Consider the following 20,681-nt stretch of genomic DNA (forward strand, 5'->3'; position numbering starts at 1 on the left):
TAATGCATCAGTGGACAGACGATTGACTGATGTTGCTTATGTTCCCCCGTTGCAGCCTGAAAGGAGCCAGTGGCATAGAAGTTGAGTGCTGTTGTGACTTTGACTGACACTGTGGCAAGGTGGTGCCTTTGGTAATGGTGGGCACTAAGTGTGGGACAAGCAGGTGGCACAACTCCTCTATTGCCTCATGAGGGAAGCACAGCTTCCTTACATGTTGCTGATCAGTGAGGTTGAGATCAGATCCTTTTGGTCTATAACTACAGAGGCATGGGTACTTGTGGTTGGGTGCCAGATCACTCCTATAATGCCTATTAAGTGTAGCCTTGTTGCATTGCTCCTCCTCATCCTCCTCTTCTTCACACAGATAAAAGAATATTCCCAAGGGAAACACCATTTTGACTTGTGTTGAACAGCTGAAAGTGAAAAAAACATGACGTACCGTGACACCAGGAGCAATGCTCACCTATTAATGGGTTTGAAATGGAAAAAGAAAGAAGAAAGAACTCACATTATACAGCGCCTTTCATGACCTCAGCATGTCCCAAAGAGCTTCACAGCCAATGAAGTACTTTTGAAGTGCAGTCACTGTTGTAATGTAGGAAACAATTTATGTACAGCAAGGTCCCTCAAACAGCAATGAAATAAATGACCAAATCATCTGTTTTAATGATGTTGGTCGAGGGATAAATATTGGCCAGGACACCAAATTGTGCCACGCAATCTTTTACGACCACCTGAGAGGGCAGACGGGGTCTTGGCTTAACATCTCATCCAAAGCACAAAAAAACAAAAACAAAGTACAAGTATTCAGCAACAAACGAGGTGGTCTTTAGATCCACTTCTGCCTGTCGACATCCACCTAGCAACCCGTATGCTTCTTTTATACTGGAGTTCATTTTGTGAGGCAAGTCACATGTAACAAGGGAGATATCTACAACTTGGGCATAAAAGTTACACTTAGATACGATTTGCAAGCAGCGTCTAGGATTTCAGCAGGCACTGTCGGCCACCAGCATCATGATGAAGGAAGATTTTAATGGCTGTTTTGAAAAAGCTGGTGCAATAGCTTCAAGCTTTCTTAAAGGGACAGGCTGTGCTTGTCAAGAAAAGTCTTCATTTTTGGCCATTTGAACAAAAATTGAATTTTCTGCTTTACAAATTGTTGCACTCTGCTGTACCTCTTTCGTTCACTGATGCATGCCATGTATGGTACAGTGGCACCCCTCTTTTGCAAGATGGCCTCTTTGGAGGCAGAAGAGGAGCAACAACCATAATCACCCTTAGCATCTGCTGAAGAGATTCACCTGGTCCCTTCCAGAGCCACCATCAACTGCTTCACTAGCAAAGGGCAGGAATCTTCCTTCCAGCAAGACTGGGAAGAGGGGACTTAGCAGTGTCTCCGGAACATGGTGTTGGGAACAGCATGGCCCTCGATCTCCTGGAACACAGACCCAGGCTGGTCCTGTTCCAAGCTGTGAACTCATGGCAGACGTGAGCACCATCTGGCCCAGCCTCCCTTCTGGGTCTTAAACAGTCACGGATGGTGGACGGAGGGAGGGTATTGAAGTGTACACAACCTTCTCCTCGGTGAGAAGCAAGGCTGTCCAGTGCCCTATCTTGCCCCTTCTGACAAGATCAGTGGACTTCTCCTAGCACTGCATCCAAGTGCTTTGGACAGTGGAGTCAGGGTTCAGTTCCTCCATTATATGTTGCCTTGCATCGTGTGCAGCTGTGATTGAGACTTTTTCACCCAATACGGAGTGCAACACTGTCCTCCACCTCTCCACAACCTGCAGGAGCACTTCTCAGCAAACTGCAGTGCCCTTCAGTCTTCAGTCAAGAAGACATTTAAAGCATTTTAATCAAAGCCCTCAGGCAGCTTTAATTTTAAACAGTTTCAAATTATCCAGAGCAGCCAAAATACTCACTTAACTTCTTCTAAGAACCCCAGGGCCAGTAAACAATGATTCTCCAGCAATTCTTCCAACTTGCCTCCTATTGCTTCATGCCCCTTTAATCAGCCTCAGGCCTTTTAAGGCCCAAAGTGCGGCCGAACTTCAGCCCCGATTTTAACCTAACCAGCTCGGTGGTAATAGGGCGGATTTAATTCGGTCGCCCATTTTACACCCTGTCCACTTCAATGGAGAGTAAAATTAGGCGCGGTGTTAAATGGGTGTCTGACCCAAACCCGAACCCGCCAAGCCAGTTAGGTTAAAATCAGGGCTTTCCTGTCATCTGGAATCTCTGCACCAATTGTGAGCCTCCACATGGTCCCAAAGTCCACCATCATTTTGCTGATGAGGAACAGCAAGAAATCCAGACGCACCATTGGTTCCCCAGGAGCACTCTTCTGGTGCGCTGCACCACGCTGCCCCAAACAACACCCACCCAGGGAAATCTGCCCTTGTACGTGTGCATTTAAAAGTGAAGAGAATTTGATTCAACTAACCCACGGACACCCCCTCCCCCCAACAGTAATTCACACTCAGGATTTACAGTAATTCAGTAAAAGTCATCGAGCAGGAATCCTTTACACTAATTACCCTGAAATATGCAAGTTCAGGAGTGGTTAAACAACCTGCCAACTGCCGTTGTTCGATCAATTTGTAGTTTTTTGCTGTTCAAATTAAATTTTCAATGATAAAAACTCAGCAGGTCAATTGCAAATTAACTTAATTCTACTCTGTTAATGGCAAGTGCTAGGTTGTTACATCCAACAATGCCAGCGGTGATAAAGTCATCAAGTAATGAGATCTGAAGTTTCTACAAGAGTAACCCCTTCAGGGAAAGTCTGGAAACACAATAGGAAGTCTCGCCCATCATATCCAGAGAGCCTCCGACACTCCATGTCTCCCTGCGGAGAGCCTGTGATGCTGCCCTACACCCTCTGAGCCTCCGGTACAGCTCTTCAGTTCCAGAGAGCCTTTGGCACTGTCCTTCTCCTCCAGAGAGCATCAATCACTGCCCTAAAACTTCAAAGAGCCTCCAATACTGCTTAATAGCTCCCTCCACCTCCATAGTGCTGTTGACACTGCCCTTCAGCCTCCAACACTGCTTCAGAGAGCCTGACACTGTTCTGCACCCAGAAAGCCAGGTCACTACGATCCATTACACACTGTCCAGTAAAAATAATAGACATAGAGAAGATGTTTCCACTTGTGGGGGGAGTCCAAAACCAGGGGCCATAAATATAAAATAGTCACTAATAAATCCATTAGGGAATTCAAAAGAAACTTCTTTACCCAAAGAGTGGTTAAAATGTGGAACTCGCGACCATAAGGAATAGTTGAGGCGATTAGTATAAATGCATTTAAGGGAAAGCTAGATAAACACATAAGGGAGAAAGAAATATAAGGTTATACTGATAGGGTTAGATGAAGAGGGATGGGAGGAGGCTCATGTGGAGCATAAACACCGGCATGGACCAGTTGGGCTAAATGGCCTGTTTCTGTGCTGTACATTCCTATGTAATTCTATGTAAGAATAAGGATTTCACAAAACATTCCACCCTGCACAAACATTACAGTCTGCACTCCACATTGTATTTTACAGAAAATAGAAACATTGCTCTTTCACCTCAAGACCCAACTTGAATACATCCCAGCCTAAAGACATGGAAGTCCCCTTTCACAACTAGTTGTAAGAGTCCTACTTGGAACAGTTCCAAATAGGCATGGGTTTACACCACAAAACAAACCATACTTCGGCAAAAATTGGAAACCACCTAAAGACACCACAAGGATGACAGTGTTGGAGACAGAAATGTTATACTGGTGGTTTAAGGCATGTTGACAGCAAAAAGCAGAGGAACATTTACTCTGCATTTAGCCTACGATAAATCTGATATGGAGTTCTCGATTTTGGATGCCCAAAGTGAACAAGTGCTGCAACATACCCTGATCAGCACAATGATTCACCACATAAAGCGCACGCATATACACACACATGTATTAGTGAACCTCCTAAGGTGTTACTCACAGACTTATATGTCTCTTGGGGATTGTTTGGCACAATTCCAAGGACCTGGGATAGTTTCTTTTAATATGATGATATAGTTGCTCTCCCATGGCTTTCCACATGGTGAAAGAAAGGTTAAATTATGTCTCTTTCTCTTCATATAATTGTCTTTCTGATCATCTCCCACTCCCTAATTCTTTGCGTTTACATCTGTGTCTTTCCGTTCGTTGCCCATTCTTTCTTTTCTTGTTGTCCCTCAATTTGTATCACTCTGTGTCTTTCTCATCCCTTTTCTCTGCCTCTTTCTTTAAGTCGGTCTGTATCTGTTTCTATGTGTGTGTCTTTTTCTTTGTCTATCTATGGCTTTCTTTCTATATGTTAGGTAACCTCTATGCCACTCACATATTTTCTACATTTTTCTGTCCCATTTTTTTCATTTTCTTCCCTTTTAGATTTGCTGTGCCTCTTTTTATTTCTAACCTTATATCTTGTTATATGTGGTTTTTAACCTTTTGAATTTGCTGTCTTTTTTTCCACTTGAGGTGCAGGCTGCATTGTTGCAAGTTGTCAGCATAGGTGGGGGTTTCACTTAGTAGCAATGAGCGTGCCCAGAGACTGGTAAATATTGTATACGAATGCCACCGAGGAGGCAAAAAAAGGCATCGCTGACCTGTGATGTTACAAATACATGGACAAAAAATCCAGAAGGGGGAAACATGGTGACCATGAATAGAAGTGCCATAGACCGGGAGCCAATGTAGGTCAGCGAGTACAGGGGTGATGGGTGAACGGGACTTGGTGCAAGTTAGGATACGGGCAGCAGAGTTTTGGATGAGCTCAAGTTTATTGAGGGTGGAAGATGGGAGGCTGGCCAAGAGAGCATTGGAATAGTGGAGTCTAGACATAACAAAAGTACTACCGCTTTGCATAAATGTGGAGCATTCTGCAAGGAGCCCTGACACAAAGACTGTACGCAATTTTGGAGTCAGATCGTATAGCTTCAATATATCACAGGGAAGGAGTGTGAGGCCATCTCCGGAAGATAATCTCACACCACTTGGACTTTGCACCAGGTGTAAGAAAACTCCAGTCGGCTGCCAAGGCATCCATGCTCAGAGCTTTTGTCACTGGGCAGAGCGTCAATGTAGCCAACAGTGTAGCGGAGGTTCACCAAACCCCAATTTGCATGTCATCCTTGCACAGTGGCCATGCTAATCTTCTCTGTGTCGTTCCAATTTTTTAAGTGTACGTGCTGCTGAAGTTACAGATCTGAAGCTGTAGCATAACAATGCCTCTACAACAGATTCAAGCTTAGAATGATACAGAATAACCTACAACAAACCTATTGTTTATAGAATGCCAAAGCATCTTGCACATCAATAGTATAATTAAGTAACATAAAACAAATGCTTCATTAGTGCACTATACTAAATTAAAGCAGAAGCATCATTAAGATATAAAGAGTAATTTAGGCATGAGTTGGGAAGGAGATACATCTTTAAATGAATATCACAGCATCAAAAAAAAAAGTGACTTTCTCAGCGCAGAATGATCCAGTCCCCCACAATCTACATTCATTTATTCCGAGGGTCATTTCACACAACTATTTCTTTAATTTCAATCTCCTGCTTCAAAAAATTGTACTTGGTGATGAAATAAAAAATAAACGTGAGGCAATGAGCAGGCAATGCTTGTCAGTACAAGTAAGAAGTAAAAACATCAGCAAAAAAGACCATCACTTTCAGCATCAAGAAACACAATCACCACTAAATTACATTAGAAATTTTTTATTAAAGAAAATTGCTTCCTGTAAAGTTAAATAATACAATCGCCTCTTCTTGCATGCCATGGCCCATTTCCTGTTGTATTTTTCATACTAACTAGTAGATACTTGTGACAGAGGAGCTGTATAAAGAATCGGAATCAAATTAACTGTACATTCTAACTGCATTAGGTGCTGTCAAGCATAGCACTTTCACTTCATACATTTGTATCATGGGAGTAAACAATTCATACCATTTATCTCCTAGTAAAAATGGACAACTCACAAAATGGAGTACTGCCGTTAAACTGTTTGGGGGAATTATTTTTCAGGAAAAGGTTGTGGTAACACTGGGGAAGTGCGGGGAGATAACAGTGTATTAAGAAGTAAACAGAGGACATTGATTCATTTTGCTCTTCAGTTTTTATGATAGCTGGAGTTCGATCCGCTTCTCAAAATCTGAAACACCATCACTTCTAGTATCATAATATCATAATATCTGACTGCCTGTTCTACTTGGCCTTTGCCCATATTGATTGCCTGAGGCTGAGAGCCTTGATGGATCATTTTATAAGGTTTTTGCAAGTGTTACATCCAATTTATCAATAAACTAAAAAAGCAATGAATACCCTACATGGGAGCTTTTATCTTTATTCCGCTTCCTTTGATACTGGGTTGGAGATGATATTCGAATGCAGTTGCCTTCTCACTGCAAAGACTTACCAATGCTCATTTTTTCATGGACAAAGTCCCCATTACCCGCGATTTATACTGAAGTAGATCTTTATATTTACTGCAACAAGTTTATAAAGCTGCACGTCTAAACTAGTTAATGTTAATCAAACCCATCCACTTTGTGAACAACTCTTTTTTCACTATTAAAACCACGAAACATGAAAAACATATTATGTAGACGATGGGGAGCAGTCCCACAAGCTATAATACCCACAAATTCTCAATTTACTTGATCAGTGGCACTTCGCTCTTTTCTAACCCACAACTTTTATCTTTGTCACAGCCTTTCTTTATTTTATCATTGCTACCGTGGCCATTGCTCCTCTGGCCTTTCCTCTCATCTGTTCTAAGCTCCAATTATGCTGCTCTCTGCATTCCCACAGTGTTGAAATTAAGACTCATCATGCTTGTTCCTATTCAAACTCATTTCCAAAATTATGGAACTCTTTACCTCCCCTAGTCTTCCATTCCTCATACAATCTACAGGCTTTTAAAACCTTGGCTTGGTGTCACCTAACCTCTACTTCATTATTTATCCCAATTTCGGTCATGCTTTCTTGCACCTTGATGGTGTCCTGAATTAATGGACTTGACCCTTCATCAAGACTTCTCAATAGAAGAAAAAGGCCCACAATATTTAAATATGCCACAGTTCTTGTTTATTCAGCAGTGTAAAGAATACCCACTGTTTAACTGAATGAAATTTTGTTTATCCAGTAGACAAGGGTTACTCACTCTGTAACTTTATGGAGTTCCAAAATGTAACATTTAAGATCAACAGAAGTGAATTGTATTCTTTTATATCAGCAATGCAACACCGTAATATAAAGTATATGTTGAGGTACCATAACAAACCATGGAAGCTTTGTGAATAATACCACTGAACTATATGTTCCAATCCCTATAGGTGCTGAGCTTGATTTCTGGTATCACTATTATTTGGTGTCAGGCTTGGCTGAGTGGTAACACCCTGAGCCATAAAGGATGTAGGTTCAACTCCACTCCAAAGACTTGAGCACATAATCTAGGCTGATGCTTTAATGCAGTATTGAAGCACTGCTGCACTGTCTTTTGGATGAGATGTTGAAACTACAGCTCTGTCTGCCCTCTCAGGTGGATGTAAAAGATCCCATGGTGCTATTCAAAGAAGAGTAGTGGAATTCTACTGGCCAAAATTTATCCCCCAACCATCGTCACTAAAACAGATTATCTGGTCATTTATCTCATTACTGTTTGTTGGACTTCGGTGAGAGCAAATTAGCTGCTGTGTTTCCCTACATTACAAAAGTGACAACACTTCAAAAGTACTTCATAAGTTGTGAAGCCCTTTGGGATGTTCTTAGGATGTGAAAGGCACTATATAAATACAAGTTCTTCCTTTATTATCAACTTTCTGCCATGATGGATGAAAAGTTCTAACTGTCTTTCCAGGTTGGGTTATACTGTGGTAGTAGTATTTTACATGGTGAATTAAAAAGAACATGTAAGTTAAAGGCATGAGGAAAAATGAATCATATACAAATGATGCTGATGACAATATAAAGGAAAGACATGTAGGAATGGCCAACAGCAAAGATTTGATACTCCATGTAGTTTGTCGTAGTACCTCAGTATGTCTCATATATTATGGTGTCTGCATTGCTCATACACAAGTACAAATCTCACTTCTGATCATCATAGGCTGCTAGACACCACAAAGAGCATCTGAAAATGAAATGAATATGTCTCAACAGAAGAAGCAACTTCTTGTGGCAAATTGTTACATCCCATCCTGAAGGGAACAAGGGCATGGTAAATCATGGAAAAGAGTAGTGCAATCTCCTAGGTCAAGATAGATGGTGAATACTGCATAAAATGATTTACGTCTACAAGAGGACTAAGGGGGAATTGGCCAATACAAAGTAATCCCTGAAGACTACTAGATGCGATCCTAACACCTCAAACTGATTCACCCTGCAGAAAAGAAGATTCCCATCTACTGCCCTGAGCTCTATGAAAGGGTTAGAGAGAATAACATTTCCACTTCCTATTTAAGTGATTTCTGTGACCATCCTAAGTCAGTGTGCCAGTTTATTGTGAATTATAGACAATTTTACACTGTGGGGCCGTGCTTCCCAGGAAGACTGCCCAGAAACACTCCACTTTGGACCCTGCCTTACAAAACAGAAATTAATTTCATCAGTTGTAGTGGAATTTAAACCCAGATACCAAAGCCTCAAGGTAAATGTTCTAACCAGGTGCACTACCCAGTCCTCTGGTAACATGCTTTATTACAAACTGCACTAATCAAGTCCAGACACAACAGGCAAGGTTCTCCTGTAGTAGCCCATTATTTACCAATCCACGCATAGCTCTCTATTCTATTGTGAATGATTCACACAATGGACGACAAACTAAGCTTGCAAATCTCACTGGACAGCCTGCCTGACATGGTGTGATGTAAATCATTGCCTCATTAAACATTAAAAGTGATGATTAAATGTAAAGCAAATTGGTTATTATACAAGCCAGCAACATGCAAATGACACCTGGTTCCTCAGCCTCCATCGAACTGAAAAATATTTCCTACCATAGTTGATATTGTGAACCAGCAGGCCCCTGAGCCTGAGCTAAGAGTAAAGGAGGAACACAACCTTTTACTTGACATTTATTGCACGTGCCCTGTGACAGAAAACACATTTTCACTGGTGACCTTTAAAATACATCAATGTGAGATATTCTTAAGTCACCTTCTCTAGAATCACTTAGTAAGTAGCCTTGCCAAGAACTGTTAAAAGAAAAAAGAAATCTGTGCACTCACATGGCCAGGGACACCTAACCCATCGGAAACATCTCTCATTTTAACTATTACAATGATAGGGTTTGCATCCAAGCTGATTTTAGTTTCAAACAGCAATCCTGATTAGTCTGACAGAATTCTAAATTGGCCCTTAGTCAATGAGTAAACCGAGAAAGGACAAACTTCCAGTCATATGCCTGCTGCTTAATTGTAAATTGCAAAAGGATTCAATCTCCATTAGCCATATTGTGGTGGTAATTAATTATGCAATAGATTTTGAAACAAGATTGCAAGCATGTTCATATTTATAAATATTCACCAGCACACCATTTAACCTTTGGTTAGCAGTTAGTTAGTTAATTTGTTTCAGCACTGCATTATTAATTCAAAAACAAATACAAGATTAATAGATTATTGACCCAAGTGTAGCTTTGTGACTAAAGATGGGTCACAAGTATAAGGACCACGTAAGGTCGTTTCTCAATCCACCAAAGTAATGAAGTTAACCTCGGTCAGTAAGGCTTTTTAATAGATCCTGTTTAATGCAAGTATTCAGATTTCGTGCAAGCCAGTGATTTGGGAATTTTGATCCGTTATCACAGGGGTCTTGTACCTATGACATTTCTATTGTTGAAGCTCACTGAATTCTCTGTTTAGCACCTACCCACACATTTACTGTCAATGTCAGAGGTGCAAAAATAATGTAAAGGATGCAATCAACCACAATAAACCAGGTCACCTTCCTCCTGTTTTGACTTGGGTGGCAAATATATTTTGAATTACAGTTTTTGCAAAATAAACTAATTAATTTTAGCCTGAATGCGCCACCATATCCAGCGGAGAGGTGCCTCACATATTCAACTCAAACATCAAACTGGTCTGGTGGCTGGCAAAGGAGTGAAACTGTTGTCACAGTCAACATCCTGGGGGTCACCAATGACCAGAAACTGAACTGGACCAGCCATATAAATACTGTGGCTACGAGAGCAGGTCAGAGGCTGGGTATTCTGCGGCGAGTGACTCACCTCCTGACTCCCCAAAGCCTTTCCACCATCTACAAGGCACAAGTCAGGAGTGTGATGGAATACTCTCCTGGATGAGTGCAGCTCCAACAACACTCAAGAAGCTCGACACCATCCAAGATAAAGCAGCCCGCTTGATTGGCACCCCATCTACCACCCTAAACATTCACTCCCTTCACCACCGGCGCACTGTGGCTGCAGTGTGCACCATCCACAGGATGCACTGCAGCAACTCGCCAAGGCTTCTTCGACAGCACCTCCCAAACCCGCGACCTCTACCACCTAGAAGGACAAGAGCAGCAGGCGCATGGGAACACCACCACCTGCACGTTCCCCTCCAAGTCACACACCATCCCGACTTGGAAATATATCGCCGTTCCTTCATTGTCGCTGGGTCAAAATCCTGGAACTCCCTTCCTAACAGCACTGTGGGAGAACCGTCACCACACGGACTGCAGCGGTTCAAGAAGGCGGCTCACTACCACCTTCTCAAGGGCAATTAGGGATGGGCAATAAATGCTGGCCTCGCCAGCGACGCCCACATCCCATGAACGAATAAAAAAAAAACACACAAAGTTAACACAGGCTACCAAACTCTGTAGCAGAAAATAAGCCAGATGGCTGAATGGGGGTTCCACTAGGGTTTTTGAGGCAAAGCAATACCACCATACACTGTGTAGAAGAGAGGGAATGAGAGACAGAAAATAAGAGGAAATTAGAGGGACAAGGAGAGAGGGAATGAAAGATGAGATGAACGATAGATTGTGAATTAAAGGGACAGCAGATGAAATAGAACACCAATAGAGAGGAATGGAGAGTGGGAGTGAAAGAAACAGGCAGAAATTGGATAGACAGAGGGAGGAAGAGTTAATGTGAATGGGAATGAGAGAGCGAAAAAAGAGAAAGTGAGTGAAACAGAAAGAGTGACTAAGGGAGAGTGAAAATCTGAGAAAAAGAAACAAGGAAATGGAATGAGCAGTACAGGTGGAGAGTAATTGACAGAGAGGAGAAGGGTGAATGCAGGAGGGAAAATCAGAAAGAGACAGGCACGAGAAATGAGACAGGGAGAAAAGGATTTAGGGAGAGAGGTATTTAGAGACAAATGGAATTAAGGAGGGAGAGGGAGGGAAGAATGAAAAGAGAATTAGGAGGAGAGAGACAGAATTTGAGGGATAAAGAGCAAGAATGAAAATATTCAATTCAGATTTCAAGAAAATCATTGGAAATAAAACATGTCAAAAGTCACATTGATGGTCTAGGCTTCAGTTCTTTTTACACGGTATACTTGACTAGTTGTAGTTTGTGAGAATACCAGTGAGTATAACAATATTTAAAACTCATGGATCTTTGTTGCTTTACAATTTCTTTTTCTAGCTCTTGAACTTTGTAAGTTTAGTCACACCTGCTTTATTATGAGGGAAGGTTGGAATTCTCATTTGTTAAAGGGTATTTGCATAATTGAGGAAAGATTAGAACCACAGGCCAGGTGCAGACTTAGTCAACCGGAATGTGTTACATAGAATTATTTAGACTCTATAGCACAGAAACAGACCATTCAGCCAAAATGGACTATGCCAGTGTTTATACTCCACACGAGCCTCCTCCCACTCTTTTTACCTCTTCCCACCCTGCCCCCGTATCCCTCTATCCCCTTCTCCCTCATGTGTGCATGTGGATATGTTGGCCAATGAAATAGAGTTGCCAACACCCCCAAAATTGCCCTGGAGTCTCCAGGAATGGAAGATTAATCTCCTGGACCCTGCTGCGAGCAACATCTAGGAGAAAAAGGCTGTTTGACTGGGCGGGGCAGTTGGAGGCGGGAGGTCATGTGATGAAACCTGCAGGAATACATCCAACCAGAGTTGACAACCTTAGTTAACACTCCAGGGCAGTAGTTTTCACATTTTTCTGTAAATATTGACACATTTTTGGGAACTTCTTTCAACTATTTACACACTTCTGGGGTCCACCTGCAAATATTTACACACTTCTAGGGTCCACCTGCAAATATTTACACACTTCTGGGGACCACCTGCAAACATTTGCACACTTCTGGGGAACGCCTGCAAACATTTGCAAAATTCTAGGGACCGCCTACAAATATTTATGCACTTCTGGGGACCGCCTGCAAATACTGGCACACTTCTGGAGACCCCTTTCTAACTTACGAAAGACAGTGCCAAATCCCCAAAGGAAATGAGTGCTTTCACTACAGAAAACATGTTTTTATTAATATACGGCAAAAGAAATAATGAGCTAGTAAGTTACCAAATACAGAAGAATAAAGGTCGGACAGACATCTGTTGACAATGCAGAGCCCCCTGCAATTCCCCTTTGGAGTCCTCTAGGGTTTAAGGGGTAAGGTTCAGGAGTAGGGTTATCGTCACAGGCAGTGGAGTGGGAACTCTGAGGGATTTTATTTCAATTTTAGAAGTATCTTCCCCACTAAAATACCTATTGTTTGAATAGGTCATCAAGTTTCACGAATTACAGCACTGCAGAGATTGGCCATAGTGATGAATTGTGTTGGAAAATCCTTCTGATAGTTTAACTCAGACATTGCGGGATATTTAACAATCCACTCCGTAAAACATGACTACAGATCCCTGGCTGAGAGGGGACAGCGAAATAGTTGACACTGAGTTTTGGTTTCATAGCAACTTTAGCTTGCTGGAATCAGACCCAACTGTTCTACAGTCCAGTTACTACTAAAGACTTAAAACAGAATGACGCTCGCTTTCTAGGCCCTCCAAGTGTAAACAAATATGATACTCCACTAGTCTTAACACCATTTTAGAGAAATAACAAATGTGTCTCCAGATTCAAACTACTTCACATGTGTGGTATATATTTCAAAAAAGAAAAGATGAATGGACATGACACAGCGATACCACATCAGAAGCAATACCACAATGTTACTGTGTCTGATAGAAAAAGGCGCTGCAAAGTAGATCAATCCATTGTGGACAGTCAGTAGTATTATGAGGATATGACTGCCTATTTGATTATAATGTTCCAGCAACTGGGCCTTGAGAAAAAGAGCGAGCGTGACAACAGTTCTCAATTCTCCACAGAGGAATGAGTGAATAAGTATGCATTACTGAGACAGGTTAGAACTTGCTCCTGACACCATGTTATGGCCATTTGTATGATAAAGTGTAAATAACCTGTCAGACAATAACTAAAGACTCCTCTCCTGTACCTTTCCCTGAGGAGTCAGCCTCTGAACAGGAGAAATAATTGCTTTAACAAGGTGGGAGATTCCCGTGATTGTTTGCTTACCATTGTCTTGCCGCCAGATGGTGGAAATGATGTAGTGCTTAGGAATACAATACGCAGGTCGTGACCCAGTGATCTACAACAAGGCCCCAGCAAGAAAAGAAGAATGGCTAAGTTTGTAAAATAAGGTTTTTTTTAAAGCAACGATAGCAATTGCACAGTTACAAATTTTTTTCTATTCTTCTGAAATTCCGTCAGCGATAAAAATTGTTGTGTTACTCATTCAGACCAGATTGTTCTTCTATCTAATGAACTATCTCTGGAATCCACTACCAAACATAGCCTGTTAATACTATTCTAATGATGCCCCCAGAGGACTGTAATACCCTGTCATAAACATCACTTCCCTTCAGCACGAGCAGACTCCAGCTCTTCCAAAAACACTTAAAGATGCAATAAAAACAGAAACACAAGTCTACCGGCATCTGAAAAGAGGAATGATGAGTTAACGGTTCAGGAAACGGTCCTTCGGCAGAATTCCATTTCAAGACGCCACTGACTGTCCACTGCAGTTCTGATGAAGGGTTTGTAACTGAAACATTAACCTACCTTTTCTCTTTCCAGATGTTAACTGTGCATTTCTGTTTTTATTTTAAACATTTGCCATTTGGAGTTTTTTTTTTGCATAAACATTAAGATGCATTTTTTCAAGTTTTAAATGCTGAGAGGGAATATTCTTAATATATAAAATTACAGATAGCAGAAGATGAGTCGAGTGCTGTAATTCAATTTCTGGATTTAGATAATGTGTGCTCACTTTTCCAGTTTAATGTGACTTTCTCAATCAGACCTTCTAATCTCTCCCAGGTATTCATTATTGTGTATATAGACCACCAGAACCCACCAATTACATTACAGCCTTATAATTCACAGCTAGGTATCTATTATTCCCTATGTCATTAATTCCCAAGTGCCCATCGTTCTTGGTGTAGCTTACGTGCATTATTTTCTATAGAAGTGAAGGATTCTCATTTACCTTCACAGGTACTGAAAGCCCGTTGCAAATCTGATCAGGAACTGCACTGGTAGAGGCCAGGCGGCTGAGCAAACCTCTTGACTGAGAATGGTAACCTTAAGAAACCTAAAGAGTAAAAAGATGAAAGTATTAACATGACTTAAAATGTGGGGAATATTTTTTTTAACACTTGTAATGCTGTTGGAGTGAAAAAAACAATTTGCATTTATATAGAGCCTTTCGTGACTTCAGGTGCTTTACAGCCAATGGAGTACTTTTGAAGGATAGTCACTGTTGTAATGTAGGAAACACAGCAGCCAATTTGCACACAGCAAGATCCCACAGACAGCAATGTGATAATGACCAGATCATCTGTTTTAGTGATGTTAGTTGAGGGATAAATATTGGCCAGGACACCAGGGAGAACTCCCCTGCACTTCTTTGAATAGTGCCATGGGATCTCTTACATCCAAGAGAGGACAGACAAGGCCTTGGTTTAACATCTCATCCAGAAGACAGCACCTCCGACAGTGCAGCATCCCTCGGTACTGCACTGGAGTGTCAGTCTTGATTGTGTGCTCATTCGCTGGAGTGGGACTTGAACCCATGATCTTCTGACCCACAGGCAAGGGTGCTACCACTGAGCCATGGCTGAGTTGTTCAACAAGAGCAGAAGTGACTATATATTTTCACCTGAACTATTATCTCGATAGACTAAAAACTCAGAAACTTGCTGTTTCAGTTATTGTTGGTGTCATTTTCCTGGAACTAACTATACTGATCCTGCCGATCACAAGAAGCCCTGGAGTCTGGGTGAAGTTCAGAGGGACACGGCATTAGTAAACAAAACATGTGAGACACCAAGCCTTGGCGCTCAGTCCGAAATATAAAATAAAATCTTACAACATAAAGCACTTGCAACAGACTGATAGAAAGTGGCATCTAAAGTTGAACAGTGAACCAAACTAATTCTTGAACAGACCCAATCATTTGGGACTGTCTATCCTTTAGTACTGGTGAGCATTTGGGGTTTTAAGCCCCAAACACCTGCATTCAATAAAAAATGACAATTGCATTCACCCAAACTCACTAACAAATTACACACAAAATCAAAAGCTGGAATAAATCAGAAATTAATTTTATTTCTGTTATTAACTATCAATTAATTAATCCAGCAATCATGTTCCATTTATTTGAAGGGCTCTGCTAAATCCTATGCTGTTCATGTAATAAGTTGCTCTTCCCCACACCCCCAAACTCTATCCAAGAGATTGTTCTCATTAATTTAGAGTATCTGAGAGTAAACTGATGGGGGGGTTGCAATATATTTTGATTTTGCTGCTGGAATACTATTGTGGGCCTCACAATGTTAAAAATGTATGGGGGCTCAGAGTATGCTGTTCAATAATTAATAGAAATTTAGCAACAACTGGGGCCAGACTAGAGGTACGGAGTTTCAGCCCCTTCAATGAGGGGAACATTACATTTAATTACAGTTCCAAAGTGGGTCTCACATAGTCTTGGAAAAGCTCATGTCCAACAATAACAAAGAAGAATATGTCCATGAATTTGGAAAACATGTTTGGCCTACAACCTAATTATTGTCCCTTCCCCTCTCGACCCAAAGCTGTACCATTTACGTTGTTTAAAAGAGTGGAGTGCTTTTTACATTAACTAGGGCACAAGTAGTTAATAATTACTCAATGCTCTTGTGACAGTGTTCAGAGTTCACCAGTACTGCAAAAAAATAGCATCATCCTTCAAAAAGAATTCACTATCCCAGGCAGTCGATAGAAAAATAATCTACAACAGTTTCGTAATAGGATTTAATCAACACCATAATATTTTGCTAGTACGAGTTCTACAAATACTGTATCAATGAATTGAAATGGTGGCATTTTTACTCGCAGATACAAATATAAAATGTAATATAAAGTCCATTGCCAGCTGCTATTAGAGGAAACTTCATTTATTTTGTTCTGTATTTTATTTACCAGTACTTCTGCTAATGTGCAGCAGTAGGAAAGGGGGCAGGCTGGATGATAGACTGTTACATAAACAAAGTGTGTTACACCATTTACCTGCAAATATTATAAGTGCGGGAAAAAAAATATGAAGAGTAATGGGTTTATCGTGTTAAACAAGAAAGTTGTAAATTATGTTTTTGCCCGTGGTAAATGTGCAGCTCAGCCGACATGGATTATGTCAGCAACACTTAGCGTTACATGTGACACTGATAAGCCATGACAATTTGTGAACACAGTCTGTGACAGCTAAAAGCACCAAGCTCGCCAGACTAGCAGCCCTCAATCACGCTGTGAAAGAAACTGTCACCTCGCACAAAAACCACACAGACATGGGTTGTATCTTGGGGGCTGTCATTTTCCTAAAATGAAAAATAAAATTATTCATAAAGAAACTGTTGCTGCAAAAAAAAAAAAGAATTGTCTGACCATAGCAAAGTACAGCAAGACAGATGCACTGTTCGATATGATAGAATACCTTTACTACGGATCACCACTTTTTTTCTCCCTGCACCTTCCCTTTCATGTTACTTGCCTCCATTACTCATAGCAGATAAGAAAATGTGAAAAAGTAATAATAATTAGACAAGGACAAATGGCTGGACATGGATATGGATGGCTTGTTCCACTAAATAACGGCCTGTTACCATGCCAACTAGCCGGCAGAGTGCTGATCTGACAGAGCGCTGAGCCGCTAACACAATGGCACATCATCCGTTATACCGAGGCTCGGGCACTGCTCACTGAACACGAGACAGTGCCCAGGGCCTCATGCTCCATCAGTTAAAGTCAAGAGAAGCTATTTTTTTCATTACACGGAGCCGCACGATTTGGTTGGAGCAAATTAGGCAGCAGCTCAGTGCATCAGGAAAATCCATGGTCCATTTACGGATTCAGACAAGTAGGACAACGTGAAAAAGCATGCTTACAGAGCCAGGAACGGGTTCCTGATGGTGCTCTGTCAGTGCGTTACACAGCGCAGTGCATCAGGCAGGAGTCAGAGAATGTTACACAGTACAGTGTGCAGGCAAGTCTTAGTCTGGAACGCAATACAGTAATACAAGCAAGTGTCATTACTGGGCAGTACTGTACCACAGCTAAAGCTCAATACAATACACCCCACAGGTCAATACTCAGTATAGTATCACGGGGTTAGTACATTACTCAGGATAGTGCCCAATGCAAGGTTCAATGCATTACTCAGTATCATATAAAAAGGGTCAGTGCGTTACTCAGTAGGGTACCACAGGCAGAGATCAGTAAGTTACCAAGGACTGAAGCCTCACAGGTCCATAGATTACACAGTAGAGCAACTTAAATCGGGATCACCAAAGCCAAATACTGCGGATGCTGGAAACCTGAAGTAAAAACAGATAATGCTGGAAAACACTCAGCAGGTCAAGCAACATATGTGGAGAGAGAAAGAGTTAACGTTTCAGGTCGATGACCCTTCGTCAGTTCTGATGAAAGGTCATCAACTGAAAGGTTAAATCCGTTCCTCCCTCCACAGAAGCTGCCTGACCTGCTGAGTGTTTTCCAACATTTTCTGTTTTTATTATAAATAGGTATTAGCATGTTACAGACCAAATTACCACAAGCAGAGATCAATACATTGCACAGTACAATCCGAATAAATATTAGCATGTTATAGTATAGTGCCAAAGATAGTATAGTATTCTAAATTGTGGTTAGTATTTTACAGTAAAGCACCATTGACAAGAATTAAATACAGTATGGTGTTTTGAACTGGGTCTCTACATTATAATTTTGCACCACCGCAGTGGTTAGTTCTTAATATACTCTGTAGAAAGACAGTAAAACATCAGAAGTAAAGCTAAAAGTAATAATTGATGGGGATGTCTGGAAAGACTGATCTTAATAGTGAGGTAGTCTTATCAAAGATGAAAAAGCAAAAACAAGGTTAAAATGCATACAAAGTGTGGGAAATAAAATGGGGAACAGGAAGCAATTATTTTTCAGGAAGATCTAGACTTAACAGCATTATGGGAAATCTGGCTGCAAACTGGACAATAATGGAAAATAAACAAATTGGATATAATATATTTAGAAGGGATAGAAAAGATAAGAAAGGAGGCGGAGTGCCAATATAGGGGGAAAATGCTCAAGAATGGTTTGATATAGATGTGGTCGGGGTACAGGCAGAGTCAATATGGTTGGAGCTGAAAGATTAAAAAAAGGGCTTGTTACATTATGGACCTCCAGATTGTGGGAAGGAAATGGAAGAGGAAATCTGCATTTAGATTAGAGTGTTGAGTAGGAACAATAAAACGATTGTTCTAGTAGATTTTAATTATCTACTTATTGATTGGGACAGAGAGGGAGTAAATGGAGGAATTCCTAAAATGTGTACAGGACTCCCTCCTTAAGCAATAAAGTTAGGCAGCCTACAAGGGCAGAGGTGTTACTAGATCTGGTTATGAGAAATGAAACAGATCAGGTAGATGAACCGAATCGTGTTTGAAGATCGGGCCACTGCAACGCTAGGAGTGTCCCTCAGATAAGTGACGATGGGGGACGACCAGGTTGGGAGGTAGGGTGGCCGGAGGTTTGGGGGGGGGGGGGGGGGGGTTGGAATCGGTTTAGTGCCCAAAAAACAGGCACTGTGCAGACAAATTTCTAGATCCTAGTGTCCCATCAGCACCTCAGTCCCGACAGTTTGGCCATCACTGTGTGGGTAATCAAACCAATGTGCCATTCCTCCCCATTGCCCCACGCTTTTTTAATTGAGAGGGTGACCAAGTGACTCACTTTTACTGTCGATACTACCCTTGAATCAGCTGTTAGGAGGAGCCTGAGGGAGTCATGGGCTAAATTGTCCATTCATTTTCATTCCTTTCCTTTTAGGAATGTGCCTTACATCTATTCACTCACTCCCCAACATTGCAGCTAGACAACACAGCCTCTTGAAAACATACCTATAGATGGACATACCTATAGACCTTATGTCATACCACAAGATGATGATAGCATCTATATGATGCTGCAGGCAGCATAACTAATGTCATGTGACAGTGAAAATATCCTCTGAAAACCAAAGAGTCACAAATAGCTGGAATTTCCAAATCCTGTGCCATATCTTGACAGCAAATGGGGAAACAATGTGGTGTGTCTCCATTTCTCTTTGATTAGTTGCTTGATCCAAAAATTTGAAACACAGGAAACATGTTGAATCAGAGATAAATTGGCTTGAAACAACCTCCTTCAGAAAAGGAAGACCTTTGTATCCTAACATGGCCAAACTCTTGTTACTTGTAGAAAAATTAGCAATGCAGGTGCAAAGAACACTTTTTTGATTTCACTGCAAATAGTGAACTCAGATCTTCCACCATGTATCACCAAGGTTGAGATATTACAGCTAAGGATGTCCTCTAGTCCCGCCCTGTCACCGTAAGTATGGTGGGATGGGGTCAGGTTCCCACCTGCTCATTAGTTGCGTCTTGACCCATTCCATTTTCTGGGGTCAGAGGCATTTTTATATATTGGGCTGGTGCCCACGCCATTTGTGGAACAGAACAGATGGTCACCTCAGCGACTGCAAACCCCTCGTGGCCCCTCGCCGCAGCATAAGAGCTGTGTGTAAAAAATGGCCCATTTCTAAATAGGCCAGTTTCTCTACTGCAATCGGTCACTCTGCACCAAAATGAAACCAACCTTTTAAGTTTAAACTTTCCCGTTGACACCCTTAGTGACACTGGACACGAGGGATGCAGAGGCCCTTTACCTTAGGTATTGCTCCACCATTGGCGCCCATGCCTTCAGCTGCCTCCACCATTGGCGCCCTAAGCTCTGGAATTCCCAACCTCTCCGTCTCTCTACCTCTCTCTCCTCCTTTAAGGTGCTCCTTAAAACCTGCCTCTTTGACCAAGCCTTTGGTCACCTGTCCTAATATCTCCTTATGTGGCTCAGTGTCAATTTTTGTTTGATGACACTCCCGTGAAGCACCTTGGGATGTTTTACTGACTTAAGGCGCTGTATAAATGCGAGTTGTTGTTTGTTTGTTTGTTGGTTGTTGTTGTGTGAAATACTACTTTTACTTCAAAGCGCAAACACTAAACTGTTCAGAAGCATTTTTATTTGATGTCAATAGAGCAATTCATGCAGTGATCTTGCACTTTGTTTTGCACCTTATGGTGAAATAAGCATTTAC

At 41.5% G+C, this 20,681-nt stretch overlaps 1 non-coding gene across 1 annotated transcript; it reads right to left on the bottom strand.

Annotated features, from left to right (window-relative positions):
* Positions 1-5,115: 5,115 nt before the first annotated feature.
* On the bottom strand, positions 5,116-5,220 carry LOC137335535 (U6 spliceosomal RNA). The gene has a single exon (XR_010966456.1). It is a non-coding gene; the product is annotated as a U6 spliceosomal RNA (small nuclear RNA).
* Between the last annotated feature and the right edge of the window lie 15,461 nt (positions 5,221-20,681).

The sequence above is a fragment of the Heptranchias perlo genome, chromosome 19 (assembly GCF_035084215.1).
Source record: "Heptranchias perlo isolate sHepPer1 chromosome 19, sHepPer1.hap1, whole genome shotgun sequence".
Classification (NCBI taxonomy): Eukaryota; Metazoa; Chordata; class Chondrichthyes; order Hexanchiformes; family Hexanchidae; genus Heptranchias; species Heptranchias perlo.